This window comes from Rhamphochromis longiceps, linkage group LG4, assembly GCF_057381845.1.
Source record: "Rhamphochromis longiceps isolate RC_006_pf linkage group LG4, R_longiceps_female_GT1.1, whole genome shotgun sequence".
Taxonomy (NCBI): domain Eukaryota; kingdom Metazoa; phylum Chordata; class Actinopteri; order Cichliformes; family Cichlidae; genus Rhamphochromis; species Rhamphochromis longiceps.
Genome location: NC_140560.1, coordinates 19,606,196 through 19,628,227, shown reverse-complemented (window position 1 = coordinate 19,628,227; position 22,032 = coordinate 19,606,196). Strand labels below are relative to the sequence as shown.

The 22,032-nt window shown below is 38.8% G+C and overlaps 1 protein-coding gene across 1 annotated transcript in view; it reads right to left on the bottom strand.

Annotated features, from left to right (window-relative positions):
* Window positions 1-22,032, bottom strand: part of elfn2b (extracellular leucine-rich repeat and fibronectin type III domain containing 2b) — a 78,646-nt gene that overhangs the window by 45,542 nt on the left and 11,072 nt on the right. The window contains exon 2 of the mRNA XM_085403648.1: window positions 10,120-10,290. The gene's annotated coding sequence lies outside the window, so the exon portion shown is untranslated. The remainder of the gene's footprint in view (window positions 1-10,119; window positions 10,291-22,032) is intronic.

Here is a 22,032-nt window from a genome sequence, read left to right as displayed (position 1 = left end):
TGCATGCACAGGCAAAGCAAGGCAAACAGCTCATGAGCAATGCTGATCATCATTTAGCCTTTTTTCTGCGTGCCATACAGTGGGGCAAAAAAGTATTTAGTCAGCCACCGATTGTGCAAGTTCCCCCACTTAAAATGATGACAGAGGTCAGTAATTTGCACCAGAGGTACACTTCAACTGTGAGAGACAGAATGTGAAAAAAAAATCCATGAATTCACATGGTAGGATTTGTAAAGAATTTATTCGTAAATCAGGGTGGAAAATAAGTATTTGGTCACCTCAAACATGGAAAATCTCTGGCTCTCACAGACCTGTAACGTCTCCTGTAAGAAGCTTTTCTGTCCCCCACTCGTTACCTGTATGAATGGCACCTGTTTGAACTCATCATCTGTATAAAAGACACCTGTCCACAGCCTCAAACAGTCAGACTCCAAACTCCGCCATGGCCAAGACCAAAGAGCTTTCGAAGGACACCAGGAAAAGTATTGTAGACCTGCACCAGACTGGGAAGAGTGAATCTACAATAGGCAAGCAGCTTGGTGTGAAAAAATCAACTGTGGGAGCAATCATCAGAAAATGGAAGACATACAAGACCACTGATAATCTCCCTCGATCTGGGGCTCCACGCAAGATCTCATCCCGTGGGGTCAAAATGAACATGAGAACTGTGAGCAAAGATCCCAGAACCACACGGGGGGACCTGGTGAATGACCTGCAGAGAGCTGGGACCAAAGTAACAAAGGTCACCATCAGTAACACACTACAACGGCAGGGAATCAAATCCCGCAGTGCCAGACGTGTTCCGCTGCTGAAGCCAGTGCATGTCCAGGCCCGTCTGAAGTTTGCCAGAGAGCACATGGATGATACAGCAGAGGATTGGGAGAATGTCATGTGGTCAGATGAAACCAAAGTAGAACTTTTTGGTATAAACTCAACTCGTCGTGTTTGGAGGACGAAGAATACTGAGTTGCATCCCAAGAACACCATACCTACTGTGAAGCATGGGGGTGGAAACATCATGCTATGGGGCTGTTTTTCTGCCAAGGGGACAGGACGACTGATCCGTGTTAAGGACAGAATGAATGGGGCCATGTATCGTGAGATTTTGAGCCAAAACCTCCTTCCATCAGTGAGAACTTTGAAGATGAAACGAGGCTGGGTCTTCCAACATGACAATGATCCAAAACACACCGCCCGGGCAACAAAGGAGTGGCTCCGTAAGAAGCATTTGAAAGTCCTGGAGTGGCCTAGCCAGTCTCCAGACCTCAACCCCATAGAAAATCTGTGGCGGGAGTTGAAAGTCCGTGTTGCTCGGCGACAGCCCCAAAACATCACTGCTCTCGAGAAGATCTGCATGGAGGAATGGGCCAAAATACCAGCTACTGTGTGTGCAAACCTGGTAAAGACCTATAGTAAACGTTTGACCTCTGTTATTGCCAACAAAGGTTATGTTACAAAGTATTGAGTTGTATTTTTGTTATTGACCAAATACTTATTTTCCACCCTGATTTACAGATAAATTCTTTACAAATCCTACCATGTGGATTCATGGATTTTTTTTTTCACATTCTGTCTCTCACAGTTGAAGTGTACCTCTGGTGCAAATTACTGACCTCTGTCATCATTTTAGGTGGGGGAACTTGCACAATCGGTGGCTGACTAAATACTTTTTTGCCCCACTGTATATATTAAAAATATACAGGAAGCTGCACCAATGATGCAACCTAAAGAGAGCAGTATTATTGAATGGTAGATGCAGTACACTGAGAGTATACTGTCTACTACACTACTACGCAAGAAAAGAGTAGAAGAGGCCAGGACACAGTGAAAGGACTATAACTCCTACCAACTTATTTCATTTCTTTGTTTTATGTTATATGTAAATTTGGCAGGTTATATTAAACACAGCCAGTGTTTCAAATAATTTGGAACTTGGAAACTAAACTATGTTCTGCTTTCTAAGTATATATCAAAGTTCTCACATTACAGTCTATTTAAGCTGTATTTTAATCATACAAATAACCAAAGGTGCAGAAAGGAGAGACACTATAACATAATTTGGTGGCAGCAGAATAACATTTACATAATTACATTTCCTGACAGCAGATGTTTTCCACTTGCGTCACCTTATTAACACATTTTCCACACGTACCACTATGCAATTTCCATGTAAATACAGCGAAAAGTCTGTGCACCGTTACATCACACAATAAACAGTTAAGAAGTGTGATATTTACTAAAAAGAGAGTCCTGTAATAATATTTATTGGGCCGTATGTTTGCTCTATCCATTCTCATGTACTGGATTAGAATCTGGATTGAGAATGTGCAGATGGATGGACAGAAGAAGAAGCTACTAATCAAAAAATATTAAATATGCTTCCTTGTCAGTTTACAATGTGCTTTTCGAACACACAACACAAGCAAAGGCGTATCTCCTCACTGGTGCTACACATCTGCTAGTTGTTATATCAAGTAAAAACAACCAGGCCGGTCAATAAAAACAACATTCACATTTCTCAGTACGAAATGATATAATTAATATTTACGCTGTTGTATAATTCACATAGCCCACTGTTATACTGCATAGACTGATGCCTGCTTAACCCGAATTAGTCAGCATAGCAATTACTAATAACAATTACATGCTTCTGGTTATTGCATGCACAAACTGTGCACCACTCCACTGTTAAAAGGTGATGCACAGACTATTGAGGCATATGCAGGCAGCTTTTCAGCTGCAGTGATTTTAATTTAATCCATCATTTCTGTAAATACTTTTGGCAAACGTAGCTAAATGTTAGCAACATTTTCTAGCTTCACAAGCTGTCTTTAAAAAAAACTGCTTGTGCCTTTATAAGAACAAGGTTGAGGTAAGTGTTGGATAAATATAATACTCGTATATGAGGACTTCTTGGGGCCATTTGTGTCAATTTTGTCTCAGTTCAATTCAATTCAATTTGAGCAAGCACATGGCAACAGTGGGAAGGAAAAACTCCCTTTTAACAGGAAGAAACCTCAGGCAGAACCAGAAAAAAAATAAAGAGTTACTTTCAGCTGGTCCCTTGTCACAAGTGGTTATGTCGCATGTTTGACTTGGCAGAGCTTTACACAGGATGCCTTTCCAGACGCAAACCAAGCTAGAACCTTTCACAGACCAAGCTAATGCATTTCTCACTACACTATGGAAGTATACACATCTAAATGTAAAAAATAAAAAGAGGCCAAAAGTATTTCACTGTTGTCGCGGTTCGAATTTTGAGGAAGAGACATACGACTGAAAGTCCATAGTGGGTCAACACAAATGATTTTATTAAAACACATTTATGTGGTGAAGATAGGGTCTGCAAAACATCAGGCTCCATCTCCCGCCTGACAATAGGTGGTTGTAATATTTATACTTATGATGACCAGTAACTCGCGTCACTAAAACAGAACAGTTCCTCTTTCAGTTCCTCCACCGCCTCCCAGATGCATCCTGTTATTACACTTTTCTAGACTTAAACAACACTTGCAATCAGTTTACCCAGACAGGCTATGTGTCTGTGTCGTTAATCTAAGTGCATGACCCCCCTCTACATCATCTGTTACCAGGCAAACTCCACAGCACAGGGCACACAGCCTTTATTTCCTTTCTTAAACAATCTTAGAAAATATATGTTAAATTGTATATATATAAGCAATCCTTCCAGCTTGAACTTTGCTCCACTGATCGGCCAGACATCGCGCTGCCCGTAGCTTCAAACCATTAATTAACTTAACCGAGCTTCAACCCTTTAATTATGCAATATGTGTATAACATGATTACAGTTGCACCTGCAATGAAAGATTATGTGCTTATACTAACACCTGAAATACAGACTTTAATATAACCTCACCAGTTTCAATAAATGTGTCAATGAAATGACAATAATGATAAATCATAAATGATACAACAGTAATAATAAGGATTATGAATAGTAACATAGATTATGAATGTAAAATAATATTTCATCTCGACACTGTGCAGCATAGCCTTGCAGGTCAGTGTATGCAGATAAGCAAATGCATCACTTAACACCCTTGACCGCATTCGGTGTGTTGCATGTGTGCATAGCAAAGTGTTGGTGGGCAAAAGTTGAAAAAGCTCAGAACTCATCAGTAAAACCTGTCACACACTCGATGAGACTCAAACTGCGAGGTAATTTAATGCTTCATTCCTTCAGCCCTTCACTGACAGCACCCATATACATGGACAAGACTCCAGACAGCACTGACACACATACACACACACACACACCCCAAATGTCTTTCAATTTATCTGTTTCAAACTGCTCTACACCCACAGATACACAATAACACATTCACACATGGCTTAGTTTTCTCACGCGCACATAGCCAGACACAAACATACACAAAGTCTCAGGCTGCCACCCGATCGATAATCCCATTATAGCTGAAAAGGCTATTTTATTTGTTCTGATTGAGTTTAGGGGGAGGAAAAGGCATGGCTCATAATTAAAGCAGGATTTGCTAGATTGATGGTTAAATGGGATGAAAGCGGAATTTAAACAGATAATTGCTGTCGCACATGTGAAAACGGTATGATAAAATATCCCTTCCCCAAAGACAAAGGCTCAAATTTGCCGTCCATCCGACTTCGCGAGCTGCATATTTACTCCTTCTCAAAGTGGCAAAGGTGTAGGTGTGAGTACAACGGAGCGGGTGAGGGCCACACCTCTCTCAGTGAAAACGAGGACTTGAACAAGAGTCATTATGTTGTATTTGCCTCCAAATAGAGTTTATGCAAATGCTCTTGGCCACAGTCCATCATAAGAGCCGTGAAAAGCATGCAGAGCTTACACATTTGTTCACAAATATGTCTGCAGGTGTGAACATGCCAAATCCCTGTTTATTAGGATATTCTCACACTATGTAAACATGCAGAAAAATAAAGTGAATGCCCCAAACACATTATATAAGAACTAATTTGCTCATACAGGGCAACTCTTAGAAAAATATGGTATAGTGTGCCCTTGTGAATCTGCTCCCTTTGGCTTTAACAACACCTTCATTAGTGGCAATTACTGCCCATGTATTACTGTTTTACTGCCCATGGAGTAAACAATAAAAACAGTGAAAACAGACCAACAATATCAGTTAAAGTTAAAATACTTCATGGACTTTAATTGCTTTCATAGTCAACTTACTTGGCAAAGAATTATTGCATTGCAAGCACAAAAATTTGCACTGTGCTGTAAGATGAACAGTAGAAGCCGCAAATGTTAAATCTTTTGAATATGAATCACTTCACCGATGTATTCCTAAGTGGCAGGTTCCTTGTAATCATTAGATTAGACTTCAGACTGAACTCATTATTTTGGGCTAAAACTACGGCGAGAAATCAAATGTCATAATAATGTGAAGCTGCAATATCCTGCAAAGCCCTTCACCCTTGACTATGTCTTTAAAACTTCAATCACTAGCACCTCCAACCGAGAAGACTTTACCATGAAGTTCCCAAGTTTGACACATTTTTTTTGTTTTACAGAAATTTGATGTTTCTCAATATTAACACAAAGTTGAAAGGCTTCGGAATGTAAGAAAGTCAGCTACCATGTGGCCAAATAAGTTAGTCATCAAAAGCAAGGAACCAAAAAGGAAAATCACTGGTTGCACAATGTATTTGAACCTCAAAACATTTGATCCTCTTTGATATACAGCCTACAGACAAAAATGATATACCTGAACACACAGAAATAATATTCTTCTGTTCCCTTCAAAGTGAGTATTCCCTAGTTTAGCAGAAACTAGAAACTTCTGTAGGCATTTTGCATGAATTTCAAACAGTCTGTGATGCTGGTTTGGTGATAGTTTTCATCTATAATTCCTGTGTTTCTTCCAGAGATTTCCCCATTTAAAACCCTCCCACAAGCTGGCTTTCAAATCTGGTCTTTGTCTATGTCAATCCTTGGTGGGTTTGATAGTGTTTTTAGAAGAACTTTTAGTGGTGAAGCTATAAACAAATTTTTTTTTTGGAGTCATAGTTCAGATGAATTTCTATCAACCTGAGGCTTCAAAAGCACAAAACACACACGTGTTCTATATTTTGTCAGCACATATAAACACATCTCTTTTAAAAATTGCCTTAAAAATCAAGCCAGTTCACTTTCTCCACAATATTAATGTGCCCATTATGAATTATAACCATGAGTGGCATTTCAGATGAGCACTGAGGATACAGGTCGTCAAACAAATCAGTGGGAAAACCAAAGAAGACAAAAGTCCTCTGTAACTGTAAAAAGCAACAATTTTAGGCATAATTTATTGGAGTATCTCACCTTTGTAGGTTTTCAAAAGGAATTAAATGTTCACTTCTGCAAATATGACAATTAAATGGTATGACGCTATATGGAAAAACCTGAAATGTTAATGATTTAGATCTTTGACTTGCAGGCATAAATCTTCCACAGTTTCACGGCAAGTAGGTCAGGAACTGAATTTGGCCTTGATATTTATGATTAGCACTTCCCCTTTAAATAGAGATTTGTATGCAAAAAGGGCACATTTCATCCTGCAAGCCAATTAGGTCGTTAAATATACAAGTAAGGCAGCAATGCTTGTCACTGTGTCCTGGGCAGCGCTATCAGTTATATTTTGCACCCACTGTGGTTGATTTTTTTAAATCAAACACAAACAAATGTTTATTTATTTATTAATTTTAGGTGTGGCTTTCTTAAGATAAATATCCTCTTTTTTTACATTAAAATCTTAAGGGTTGTTTCTGGGTTTTCCTTTTTGTTTTAATCAATGAGCTCTTTTGCAATTTTTAAAAACATATCGGTAAATCTGCATTAAGGTAACACTAGGAATGATGTCTTTCTCAGATTAAACATTTTCAACTTTATTTGACTGATTCTAGATTGATTTGCAGATTTTTTGCAGTCCCTGCATACATCATTATTTTTTATTTAAGCGAGAAGTACCTGCTGCTGTGAATAAAGGGTTTCCTTGTGATGAGACAGGACTTCTAGCTCCAGCAGAGAGGCTTGAGCTCATAGTGACTGGTAGCGCATATAAAGGCACATATAAAGGCACTGCAGTCATGCTGAGAGCATGTGTATGCTGGAATCTATGTGGATGACACACAATCTTTGCTTGAAACCATGTCTGTCTTTGAGGAATAGGGGTCAACATTTGCAAATCCCACTGCACAAAAAAGGAATAAACTACCACTGTTTTTCTAGCAGCTATTGCTTTTCATTAATAATTCTTACAGGGTAGGTGACACTAGTATGCTGGTACTCAGAAAAAAGGGGTAACGTCTTTTGGGACACATTAGTACCATCCACCTCTTGAACAAATCTCTACTTCTGGGCCTCTAAGATATTAAAATTAGGGCCAAATAGATATTTAATGAGTGAACTGAATGTTCACTCATGAATGAAACCAAAACAAATATTGGTATGAAAAAGTCAAAATCATTATACTGCTAACAGCCAGATTTACTAAGTTGCCCCAATTACAATAATGTGCAAACGGTAATGGCAAGTTCTGCGCGTATCTACTAACAATGTGTTAATTCCTAAACAATAGTGACCAGCAAGCTATTTCTGCCTAAGGACACCTTGTGGGTATCAATGTGACACCTGTCTAACAGAATTGCAGCATTTGACGCACTGAGAGGAGAACAGGTTGGGGCATTGTCACATTAATTTGATTATGCAATTCCTGCCAGAGCACAGGGATGCCAAAGAAGTCCAATGTTGTTTGAGCTTGTAAGCCATACAGTCAGAACATGTTATTTAAAGCAATCACTTAATGGGGGACAATGAATGCAACATTTCCCCCAGTTACTAACCCTTTCCATGAGACTATACTTATATCACTGGACGTCTCTATTGCTAAAAGTGAACACCAAAATTCAGAACAATCTTGTGCCCTCGAATACGAATTCCCAGGCAGAAAGCTAAAGAAGGTCGGACTTATACATTGAACCCCTTCAAGAAACGTTATCTTAAAATCCGCAGCTGCACTACGCCTTTTTACTGTGGAACTGGTGCTTATTTTAAATAATTAGAAAATTAGGAAAAAACTAAACAGGCCTTTGTCTCCTTAAAAAGCCTTTTGGAAATACTTCAACATCAAGAAATGACGGTCTAACCAAAAACAAACACAAAGGTCATACTAAGAAAGTTAGAAGGAGAACAAAAGCCTCAAGGCATTCATTTTTAGCAGTGATTATGCAACTGGTGACAAACACTGTTGGGCTGGTAAAAAAAAGACCCAATAAAGACAGAGAACCTACTCTGTCTTATAATTTAATACTTACAGTATGTGGCCCACACACACATTATTGTTATGATCTGATTTTATCTTCCGTTGTTTTATGGATCCAAAGTCTCATTTTTATGTTAAACCCACTACATATGATGAGGCTGTAGCTCTAAGGGGAACTGGCAGGTTCACAACTGTAACTACAAACCTCCCCTTCTCTATCACAGTCAGGACAAATCACACAGCACTTTTCGTTTCACATAAAAGTTGAGGTCTTAAATCACTGTTGTATAAGGTAAGCATATCGCAGCTAATAACAACAGTCAAAACTTCACATAGCACATAATTCTAAAAGAGAGAGCTACGTTTCAGGTGTATTTCCTCACATCCTTGCTCCTGCATGGCCAATCAGTGTTTATGCAATAAGAGAAAGATAACATCCAATAACTACATCTCTGCTCGCCATGGTCAGTCTACATTATTCCATCACTTAGCTCTGATTAGTCGTAGGTCTATCCAAGGCACTTTACTCTGCATTCATTGGTAATGGCCGAAACTAAAACCTGATCTAAGAGGTTCAGACGCTCATCCATCTGCCATTGCCAAGCTATAAGGACTTTAAGCAGCGAAGAAAGGAAGAAAAAAGAAAGATCAATCCTAAACATCTGGCAGTCATTATGAGGAAGACTAAAGTCAAACTGAAGGACATTAATTGTGTTGAAATGCTCAGGTTTCAATTCTTTATTTTACAGATGCTTTGTGGGATGCAGTCTGTTAGCATCAGACAGTCACAAATAAAACAGAACTGAACGGCCTGTATTTACATATATCTTGTTATAAGGAAACACATCCCTCCTCTAATCCCCCGTTGCTCATGAGAAATAACATTTTGGCAAAAAAAGCCCAGAAAGTGTGACCATACACTGAAGCTGTTCCAGAAATGGTTGAAAGAACAAACACTGCATTTCTGGCTGATTTCCAGGAGCATACACTCAGCTCACTTTTTAACTACTTGAAGCTTAGAAGAAGGTACGCGACATCTACGCGCACACTTTAAGCAGAAATTGTCGCCTCTCATAATTACACATGTGAAAACATTGTTTGATTTGATTTTCTTTGGTTTGCTTCCAAAAACAAAAACTCAAATCTTTTCACAATGATGTATAACTGCTGTTTTCTTTTGTCTTTTCTTTTCTTTTCTTTTTGCGGCACTGTTGTCAGAAGCGCCGAGTCTCTTCCTGACAATAGTAATTAACTTAATGACATATGAGCACCATAAAATGGCGCGGATATGTCACTTCGTGAATAGAAAGGTGGTTGAACTGAGCGCCGTTACTCTGCATTACATCTGTCTCAAGAGTCTCAGGAATTTCACTAACATTAACACAGTCGGGAAGGGGTGATCGGAAAAGAAATAATTACAACAATTACTTCTTTGACTTTATCTGTGCCTGACATGTACATACACACAGTACACTCACGTATGCACATGCAGAATATAATAACTGTGGTAAGTGAAACACTGCCAACGTTAATTACAGTGTTGCCAGTAAAATAAGTGCAATAAAAGTGGAAAAAGATGGCATAATATATGCTTGTTAAGACACTAAAGAATGCTTTCGCCCTAATGCCAAGTTGTATGCCACACACAAACACACACACACGCACAGAAACACACAACTGGGCAGAAGCTTGTGACAGGTTGGTTTTATTTCTTAAGATTGCAGCATGTATGTAATTCACTATGTAGGCATATTTTCATATACATGTGACAAATGGTTTGAAAAATGAAAAGCAACGTCATCTTTATGATGTCTTTCTCTGCCTGAACACACTATGCTTAAGATAGATTTTTATCACCTACCTGTTTCCAGTATGTGTTGTCCACTCTTTAAGTGTTTATTTCAACACAAAGATGGAAAGCTCCTCTTCTTGATTTGCATTTATGAAGATCTTCTTACGCGCTTTGCTCTTCGTTCTGCGGATCCTCAGCAGTTCTGCCAGGATTTTTCTAGTGAAGACTCTTGACCTGGAGCTGCATTCAAAAGAAATACAAATAAAAAAACTGGGGTTAAACACGACTATCATCTCTAACAGCATTTTACAATAAAAAAACCTCTTATTGCAAAATTCTTTACCTTTTTATAGCCATTTTTACATCACGCTCCTTAACAGGTGAATTAAAAGCAGAGTGCATTGCTGTTACTTCATTAAATTCATTGTGCACTGTCACTACTTCATTAATTTACTAATGATGTTTATTACAATTTATTCATTATGCTAAGTAAAGATGAATGCTGATATGAATCGCAATAAACTGCACAGGATTAAACAGATTGAAATGGCGTTATAAAGAAATATCTTCTGGTAAACTATATCCATCCTTAAAAAGAAAGATTGGAAAAATATACATAAACACTGGATCACTCAGCACTGATGGATTTTAAAATACATTTTAAAAGAAAGGGGTTGGCAACTATGATGATTAGACTTAATGTGAAACTCAAGTGAGACAGATAGAATAAGGTCATCTATCCATCCATCCATTTTCCACCATGTATCTGGGTGTGGTTTGTGATGTCAGCAGACCGCCCTCGACCTGATCACACTAGACCAAGGCTACGTCCACACGTACCCGGGTATTTTTGAAAACGCAGATTTTTCTATGCGTTTGCACCTTTCGTCCACACGTAAACGGCGTTTTTGGTCACTGAAAACGGAGATTTTTAAAAACTCCGGCCAGGGTGGATATTTTTGAAAACTCCATCTTTGCATTTAGGTGTGGACGAGAAAAACGCAGAAAACGCAGCCTCAAAGGTGTGCGCATTTTTTGACGTCACACTGTGCGCCACGTTATTGTTTCGGTGAAATGAATTTCTACAATACTGTTACTGTTAATTCTACTCTCTGCAGTGTTTAAATGCTTACATATAAACACACAGTTACTGTCCCTCCACACATACCACTCAGTTCTGCTTCTATGCCCCAGCTTTGTTTACTTTTTCCCACCGAGGCTTCTAGACTTCTGATTGGCCAACATTTCTGCACAGTTAGGAATATATATCGCCACCTGTTGCTTTGGCAAGTTCCTAGCAGCGTTTTCCTTCATTTCTGCCTTTACGTGTGGATGGGATAAATTTTTAAAACGAAAACGGAAAATCTCCGTTTTCAAAAATACCCGTGTACGTGTGGACGTAGCCCAAGACAGTGTGTCCTGGGTTTGCCCCGGGCCTCCTCCCATCATGATATGCCGAAAGCACATCACCATTTATAGAAAGTTCATCCACGATCTTATTCTTTTAGTCACTACCCAAACCTGAGGTGGGTGTCCAAGGTGAGGGTAGGAATGCAGACTGACCAGTAAACAAACATCTTCACTTTTATGCTGCACTTTCTATTCACCACAACATATCTCTCAATTTCACTTCTCACTCTGCCCTTACTTGTGAACAAGTTGCATAAACTCCTAAATTTGCAGCAGTAGGGCCCCCATTTTCCAGCTGAAAACCATTTCCTCAGACTTGGAGAGGATAATTCTCATCCCAGTTGATTCACACTAGGTGGAAAAATGAAGCCAACAGAATCACATCTACACATAGCAGAGATGTGTACCTGCTACCCTTGTACATGTACTTGGGCAAACTCCCAAACTCCCTCAAATATCCTTGAGATGATAAAGAACTGGTCCAGTGTTCCACAACCCTCAGGTTTCACTGTTATTGTCCAAGTGCATATAGATGTCCCCTGGCAGGACAATGGCAAGAAGGTGTGGCTGTGTGGTGCTCATTTCGTTGCATAGACTCAAACAACATACAGGACCAGTTCCCAAATCCAAAGGCACATGGGAAAAAAAAATTAAAATTCTGATCGTCCAGGGAAATCCCCAACATACAGAAACAGAGCTAGGGGCAATCCCAGATTGCAGTAGAGTCCAGCCTCTTTCTAGGAGACTTGTTCCAGAACATAAGCCATGTGTTGAAGTGAGCCAGACTATATCTAGCCAGAGAGGTGGCATTCCATATAGCAGGAGCCAGTTTTTACATCCAAGGATTGGAACGCCAGACAGTTGCTCATTTCACATTGCTCAAACCCCTATGACATATGGTGGGCCCATTGGAAGACTATGCACTGCTGAGCACGGCTAAGTCCTAGGCGTCAAGTGCCTGCTCTCAAGCCCCTACCCCAGGTATGAGTCAAGGGTGTGAGCCCTGTTAACCCTGGTAACTTAGTCCCCTAGTCTTGCCGTCTTAGTCTGGCTCTTCACTCATGATAAGTTTGCCTTAGGAGATCTTCCCAGGGGCAAAATGTCATGAACAAAATAGTAGCTCCTGGGATCACTCAAGCACACAAACCCTTCCATCATGAGGCTATGGAAAAAGAGGAGGAATCTATGTCACTGCTCTATCGCACTCTCATTCTTTCACTATTTGTCTTCCTCTCCCTCTTTCTCTCCTATTGACCTTTGCTTACTATTTCAGCTGCTGTGGTTTACTCTAATTAGCATCACCAGGGCAGACAACTGGAGTGACAATAATGATGGCAATAATAGCTGATGGCTACAAGGTGGCAGATGGCTCCATCTGTAAGTATTACTATATATATATAATGAGATGCTACCTATCTTCTGTTTCAGTCACAGTGCAGGACACCTGTCACAACATACCTCCAGTCATCAATACACAACACCTATCTATGAACAATTTGTGCAAATAACTGTCAGAGAAACTGACATACTTCTTTTCCTCTCTCCGAGGCCTCTCTCTTTGCTTCTGTGCCTTTCTTTATCTCTCTCTCCTTCACTCTCTCTCTCTCTCCCTTCGGCACTGTCACCCTTTCCCTGACAAACACAAGCACAGACATCCACACAGACAGTCTAAATCAGTTAGGGAGAGTCTGTGCTAGCTGCCCCACAGTGAGCAGAGCAGGGCATCTCATTTTTAGCAATAATACTCGACTGATCCTGTTTCTCCGTTTCAACTTGAATGGAGAAATATCACCAGATTAGACATGAACATTACTGGGCACAGTAAGTAGGGATGGGCATGAGATAAGGCAGGAGCTCATGCCTCATGAAAATGCATGCATGCTGAGGACAACACATCCTATTAGCTCTCACTCTGCACATGATATACTTGCAAGGGGCATGAGTGCAGTCACAGAGCAACAAACACATAAACACACGGACAACATTTTGACTTTAACAACTGGTGCAAATTTCTGAAGAGCAAGTCAGGAATGATTGAGGACAGAAATTATCATTATTTAATTAACAAGGAATTCCTAAACTATGGTGTGTCAAAGACTTTACAGAAGATAATGAGCTGGACTGGAAAGAAAAAGCTATGTTAATTAAGCAGCTCAGTGATGCAAACCTTTAAACTTAGTTGTATTTTATTGTTAGTTACTCTGTTTGTGTGCAGAGTATGGAGTCAATTCAATTCCTTCATCATTTTTTCATTATCTTCATTTATCTAAACTAAAGTAAGCACAAAAAGAGTGACAAATATTATGAAAGTAAGTGATCTCCTTCTGTTTCACAGATTATGTTTTGAGATGCTGCAACAGTATATAGACCCACGTTATCAGATTCTGATTTGTCTGTCACTAAGTAGCATTTCTATGAAAAGTGTTATTTATTTGATGTGCTAAAAAAATAAGGCCCAAAAAACACACTGGAAATGTCATGTTCTGTTTGCAATACTAAAACACAGATTACAACATTTTCCAAGTGGCACGCCAGATTTCTGCTTTCATGTCAAATATTATCCATATGTACTAAACCACTTCTATTTTATAAACGACAACTTTTTCTAGTGAAACGCCCTCTAGTGAGACTTTCAGGTTACTGTCCAAGTTGTCAGAGACTAATAGCCATAAATGCCTGAAACTCTGAGTTTGTCTCTATGTTTGTAGAGGCAGAAATTGGTAGATGTTTACAATGTTTCTTCCCCCCCCCCAGAGAATAACACTTTTCAGTTGTGCTTTCATTGAACAGCCTTCCATGTTGCAGTCAGTAACAACTTTAACTGTTAACCACAAAGCAAAGCATGAAGTAAAGTAAAGACACTTACAGAAAAAAGAAAGTTTCCACAGGACTCAATGCAATACTGTAAACAAGTAAATCTACCCTTACTGCTTCCATAGCAATTAAGAGCGTGAGCGGCAACCAGGCGCTGCTAATCAAATGGATTGAATAATTGATCATGAGCAACTGTGAGCACCTCTATAAAAGCAGAAGGCTTAGCAGGAGCACTGAGCTGTGTTTTAGCACAATGCCAAGAAAGAAAGACATAAGGACTTAGACTTAGGGCATCAGTGGTCTTAGAGAAGCAAACGCTGCTTGTAATCTTGGAACCAATAAACAAATTTTCAAATAATTTTAAGTTTGTCATTCTAGGGCAAGAAAGGATAATCACAAATGGAAAAGATTCAATACGGTCTTTGAAACGTCCACGAAAATTTGCTCCAAAGTCAGGCCATGGTCAAAGAAACAGCAAAAACTAAATTAAAATCCAAGAGCTACATCTTAGTTAGTTAGTTAGTTGGTTAGCATATTAAACCAACTAACTTAAGTCCTTTTATAAAATTATAAAAGGACTGAAGAAATATGGCTCGTTTGTAAGGGTTGCCGGGTGAAAGCCTGTTTTCTTTAAAAAGAACATGGCAGCACAAATTAAGTTTGCAAAGTTGCATCTGAGCAAACCAAAACTTCTGGAGCTCCTTTGGAAAGCTGAGACCAAAGTGGATATGTTTGGCCTTAATGCAATGTTTTTCAGGTTTCACTGTTTAGAACTTCACTGATTGTAAAATGTTTTCCAACATATCAGGTTTATTGCACATGTTTTGATGCATAAATTGCAAATAAACATAGCACTATCTTGCCCTTGGTTTTCATCCAGGAAACACCTCAGCTGTGAGCGGGGAACCACTGTGAGCGGGGAACCACTGTGAGCGGGGAACCACTGTTCACAGCGACACATCTCAGTGGTGCGACCTGCTCAGTCAGCCAGTGAAATGTGGCCTTGTGGTGATGCTGGTGACTTTTCCATCTTTGGCCTGTGGTAATAACTCTGTGTGTACTGTGATTGATCAACAGTGGAGTTTTTATTAGAAATGTAATTATCAATAAATGTAGTAAAAGTGAGTTTATCTATTGGTAGTGTTACTAAACCATTATAATTGAATGGGCGAAGTCTAACGCCTTCAAGTTCAAAATTCTTATAAAATAAGCAAAGACATTTAACCCAAATCCATTATTTTCATGTGAACAACAAATGATGTAATAGAGTTAGTGTAAACTAAGCATGTACTTGTCTCTCAGCATCAGTTATATATTTTGATGTATTTTCATTTATTAATTTACTTCAACAGGTTTGTACTGTCAATATGCTTACACACCAAATCTGGGATATTTTCTTTAGTGATTTGAGCCCGTTCCAAATGTTGTGAACAACTGGTGGTATTACCTTTGGTTCAGTTTTCGGCTTTCTTGTCTGTGTTGTGTGTACTAAAGCCAAAAATGTGCCAAAACAACAGACACGGCGTTTCTATTTGCTACAAGCTGCTGGAGTTGCACAGTCGCCTCAGGATTGGAGTTTTCCTTCACAATGTGGATTGGATAGTCATGTGACAATAAACATGGTAGTGCGTTTTAAAGGCACAGTACATAAAGTACAGGGTGGCTTGGTGGGTGCAGCGTATTAATGACTTTAAAAACAAAAAAAATGAAACAATTAATTAATTCATTGCCCAGCTCTAATACTTAATACACATTACTGTGTCAAAAATATCATTTATACTAGTTCAGCGAGCTAGACACAAGGTCAGAAAGAGAATTGGAGCTATTTGGCTAAGATTACTGCAGAGTTGGCTCTTTTCCTTACATACCAGTGTCTCTTCTTGTCTCCCACCCATAATCACATCAAAGAAAAGCAGCTGCTGACACACTGAGAAGGTTGGAAATGAAGCCGTCCAAAGCACAGATGTAAACTAAACTATATTCATAGCTGTGTGCAGTCAGCATTTTTATAGCTCCCACTGCCTCTCATGGGTCCATGGGTGGGTTACACAAATGGGTTACAGAATCTGTGGGAGGCTATGTCTCTGTGTTTGCCCATGTGTTACTCAGTTCTTTGCATTAACAGTAATTAACCAGCAAGTAGACAAAGAGTATAACAATGATGATGGGAAAGGACCAATGAGGTGCCGGGGGATAAGAAGAGGGGGGAAAAGGAGTTTAGAAGTTAAGAGGTTAGGAGAATGAGACACAAACGGTAGCGAACGGTGGGGGGGAAGAGTAGTGATCAAAGGTGTGTGGTTGTTCTGGGTAAGTGCGGTGTAATATAAATACATTATATGGTGTGTTGTTGTGTCAAGATCATTTGAAATTGTTCTGTGTGTAAGAGATGGCAAATTAAATCACTTACAGTTGTCAAAGCAACTTTTTCGTGTTTTGGTTTTTTGGTTTGTTTTTATTTTTTAAAGTTGGAATAGAAGAAAATCATTTTATCTATCTATTTATTTCTTGTTTATTTCTTATTTTATTGTTTCTTGTTTGGTTTTCACCACTGAATTGCACGCTCATTTGAATGAGCTCAGGTGTCAGACTCATCCAATGCAGAATTTTCCATTTCCACCTGAGGCGCTTTCATGGAATGCTTTTGCTCATTGTCTGCATTATACTGAGAAGCTCTATCAAATATATCTACTGTAATTGGTTAAACCTGAGGAGAAAGAATCCATACAAATTGTAGAATTTATCCTAGTTCTAGTTTTCTTCTTTTCAAATCATTTATAAATACCAGAGGCCCAGTGTCACTGGAAACCGAGCATGCCATGCACTTTTTTTCTCAGATCTTACCGTTATGTTACATATATCTGCACACCCACATTTTGGTTCATCTTTGCATCATCTGTTGAAAGAATATAGTTTCACAGCTGGGGTGCACAGGAAGGACCCTGCAATTATCTATGACTGTTTCTTCACTGAACACTCAGGCCTTTTGTGTTCCTGAGATCACCAGTGCTTTCTTTCTCAGAATGTAAGAACTGGCCACATTTAATGTTCCCAATGTTCTCTCTATGATGGTTTATATTGTGTTGCAGTCTGAGTATGTTTCACTTGCATTAAGAGCTCCTTGCTTCCAAATTATACCCTTTGACTCATCTCCAATTGAGTTTGCTTGCAATGAAAATAAAATTGCCATTGACATCTCCAGACCTTTTAACCACTTCATTAATTAAGAAACAACAAAAGAATTTCCCACATCTCTCCGTGAAACAGCTTTCGAGTGAATTAGTCAGTTACATTTGATGTGAATTTATGCTGTAAGTCTGCTCTTCAATTGCTCTTCTTTATTTAAAATATGTTGAATTAAAATAGATTTGAATCCTTTGTTAATTAATTTTTGGGGTCTAACTTGCTCGTCACTGTTACGTGAGCATAAAGAAACTGTAAAGTGTTAACCAACCATAGCTGCTCCGAAGACTTCACATAAAGTTTCATCCATGAACTCTACAAAGGATTTAATGCTGTCTTTGTCTTTGACAAGGTTTCATTAATCTTATGAGTCAGCCGTTACAGTGAGTTATTTCTGTAAATGTTGCTGTTACAATACTTTGGTTTGTCTAAATTCAGACAAAAGTGTCGACCTCTCTATCACCATCTTAGCATAAAGACATGTCTTAATTAACTTGACACAGCGTCTTGATGATGTGAGATATGCCAGATTATGATCTATGTAATTTTTTGGTGGTTGCAAGCAATAAAAGAATGTCTAATTATGCTTGAAATTCATCCAAGTACTTTGCTGCATTTAAATGTGTAACACAGCCACCGAGCAGATAAATGAGAATACAATATTTTTATACAGAATAAATACAGTATGAGAGAGGTATGTGGTCTTCTGCTGCTGCTGCATGTGCTTCAAGGATCATTGTGCTTTCAGAGGTGCTCTTCCGCATGCCTTGGTTGTGATAAGTGGTTATTTGAATTATTTTTCCCTTCCTATCAGCTTGAAGCAGTCTGGCCATTCTACTCTGACCTTTTGCAGCAACCAGGCATTTTCTGGCAAAAGAACTGCTGCTCACAGCATAGTATTTCTTTTTTTGACATTCTCTGGTTTTGTGGGAAAATCCCAGCTCAGTTTGAACTTCAATAGGTCATCTTGATTGTGTCTACATGCCACTACCCTAAGCTGCTGTTGTGTCATTGGCTGATTACATATTTATACTAATGAGCCGTTGGACAGGTGTACCTAATGAAGTGGAAGCTGAATATGAAAACAACTATTTGACCTAAAAGTATCAAAATCTTCACTCTGCCAGTATTTAGGTCGTTTGCTGTTTGATGATAATAAGCACCCTGCAAGGCAAGAAATTGAGGCTGTAAACAAAGACTGGGTTCAGCATCGAATGACTCCCAACAAAGGTCATAAACTTGGGGGAAGCAGGTGAGCTAACTGAGCTGAAGGTGTGAAGGAGGCCACATCTGGTAAATGTGTCACAAATGGTTAGATAATGATGTGAAAGTCAGGCATAACTTTTAGCCTTCTTGTTTCAAGATTAATTATCCCACAGTGTACATACAACGTTTTAATGCAAAGTAAATGGGGGAAAAAGAAAAAAGAGAAATAAAACATGCATGAGTACCACATAGTATTTTTGCTGTAAGAACAGAATTATCAAAGAACATTTAATTTAATCATAACTACAAAAGCCCAGTAAATGAATACTGTTCCCACGTCTTCCTAGACTACACCACGAATGGGACTGACTGAGAATGAGAAAAGACTGAAACTAAGCTTCAAACAAACACTGTCTATCCTCACGTCCCACCCATCTGCGTGTTTGTCTGTCTTTCCTTCAAGGCACATGTGTCCTTAGTACTGCTGGGCAAAATCTGCCAAAGAGGCCTCTGACTGCAGAGCTAAAGGCAGGGGAGAAAAATGAGAGGAAAGGAGAGACAGAGTGATGAAAGGATGACAACGAGTGACATACTGTGTCAAAAGATTGAATAAAGCCTTGATATCAGAAAACACACTACTTCATTCTTTGCATGCCAATTACACACTCAGTACTTTTCGTACCTATTGAGATGTGTTGGATATTTTGCATGAGTGTTTTATTTCCCCTTCTGAGAATCTTGGGAACTCTAATATGCTGTATGTCATCCATGTCTATCAGCAGCTTATATGTATATGTGTACTGTATATATATATACAGTACACATATAGTTTGTCTGTAAAGCATTAGGAGTGTTGATCTGTGATATACTGAGGTCATAATTATAATTATTGTAAAAATAAATCAATTTATATATTTTTTTAAAAAGCACTCATTAAACCTGTCTAAGGTGGAAGAATGAATAAACTTATCCACCTGACTAGCCTTCACCCTTTTCCTAGGCCTTTTCCTGAGCTAGCCTCTAGCCTGCTATCCTGCTGCTTTTTCCAATTCCTCCTCCAGGCCAACCACCTGCCAATCTGCTACACCAATGCCTCAAGTCTGCTACCCATGAATTTCCTACCTATATTCAGCATTAGACAAATCCTGATAGCTGCCTTTCTGGGAAACTAAGAAAACTCATAAGAGGGCCAGAAAAAAGCAATACTCCTTATTGGCTACTAGATCTACCCCTTGGAATCTCTCTAAATTCCAATTAGGCTTTGCAACAATATGCAAGATGTGTCCTATGCATGTGCTCTTTCTGTCCGAAGCTATTCACAATAAAACCCCTAAACATATACACAATACAATTACTCATCTTTGAGTAGTAGAGGTTACTCTTATTGATAATAAATAGTTGCAGTAGCATGTGGAATCAATTTACAGCAAAATGTAAGAAGAAAGAAAACCTTTTTTTTTTTTAAACTAACTTAGTAGTATAATGTCAGCACATTTTTGCACCTGCATAGAATAATCAGATTTTTCATTACACATTGAGCAGTGTTGCAACCAAGCAGAAGTGCATTTCTCTATTTACTTTATATAGGAATCAGTTCTTCACACAACTCATTACATTACTTTGCAGCATTAGGATCACCTAACATGACCTACATTTCAACACAAATCTACTTTTAAGGAGTGTGTACAATCCACCAACAGCAAAACTGCTGAAAACCTGCCCAAAGAGCACCTGACATAAAAATGTGTTAACCGCAGCTCTGCTGTGCAAACTGAAATTGTATGTATCATATTTCTTTGGCCAGTGCTTGTATTGAGTTGATATTTTGTTTGCAACAGAGGATAGCTATTCCTGGTCACGTTCTTGTTTTTCATGCAACAATCAGACAAAGTGATGTGCATATGTCTACTCCTGAGCATATTTTGCTTGTTTTGCCATTTCTGTCATAGCTGATGTGCAGACTAATGTTTGGCAGTTGTTGAAAAGCAGCATTTGATGGCTAATGGCAGTATAGAAGAAACAAAGACAACTGAAAAATGTATGGGATACAAATAACGGCATAATTGTTTGATAAGTAACTGTAGTGTTATCACTGATAGTTTTCCACTTTACCAATAGCTGCGTCCACAGCATTATAGAAAAGTATGAGGTAAGGCAGGTAAGAATTATTAACTCAAATACATATGAAGTATCATGAAAACATCCTTTATTGATGAAAACTGGACTTAAGTTTAATTTAAGAAAGGTGGTTGGCATCAGTGTGAATTGTGACATTTTACAATCATGGATATTTTGCGTGGTTGCGATATATATTATGTAATATAATACTAAAAGACAAGGCTTTCAGACATATACACTGACTCACTCACTCTCTCAGGCAACTATAACAAACTGCAGGAACAGATATGTAGTCATTGTCATCATCAGCTCCAGCAGCTAGTGGATTTCTATCTGAATAAAAACAAAAACATTTAGATTTTAAGAAAAAAATCTATTTATGCTTCAGATCTTTGGTATCCAAATCATGAAGGTTTGCCTACTACTTCATAACTTTTATTATGTAAGCTGTTTAGAAAAGTATGAGACTGTATAAACGACATGACTGTGCCATGCATATAAACCATGGCACAGTACAGTGTCACATACACAACACACACACACACACACACACACACGCACACACACACACACACACACCTAAGCCTGGATTAAGTGTGAGCATTTGTGAAATGATTTGAAACCCTAGGAGAGCAAAGAGGATGCATATGCATTGTGTTTATGTGATGTGCATTTGGCTTAGCTTTGTGCACATTTTACAGCCTATGTCTGCTTGTATTCAGGGCCTGCAGTGCGTCTGTGTGGGTTTCTGTGACTACAGACCAGCAAAACAAAACAAAACAGCTTTAGACTCTGGAAAATGAAAAAGAAGAACAAAGGAACTTTCCCTGGCTTGTTTTAACTGAGGATGTACCGCAATCAATATTATTATTGACTAAAGGAAAGGTAGTGTTTGACTATTGATTACTTATTTCTGCATTAGTCCACAGCTGAAGACTCTCAGCCAGAAAACATAACTGTAAATCTGAAAGCATGTGAACATGAGTCTTTTTTATGAATGAAGGCACAAAGATATACAGAGTTGTTTTTTTTTTTTTTCATGTCTGGAAATCTGTAAGCTAAAAGCTAAAAGCAGCCACAAGTACCTACAGGTTTTTGCAGGCTGCAGGTTAGTGGGGGATGATCTAATCTCTAATCCGCTGGAACAATTTAGAAGTGGTCTTCCCAGAATCATCAAAGGGTGATCCGTCCAAACAGAGCTTTTCGTGTTTCAGTATTTTTTTCATAAAATACAGTCACTTTGGAAGTTTTCCA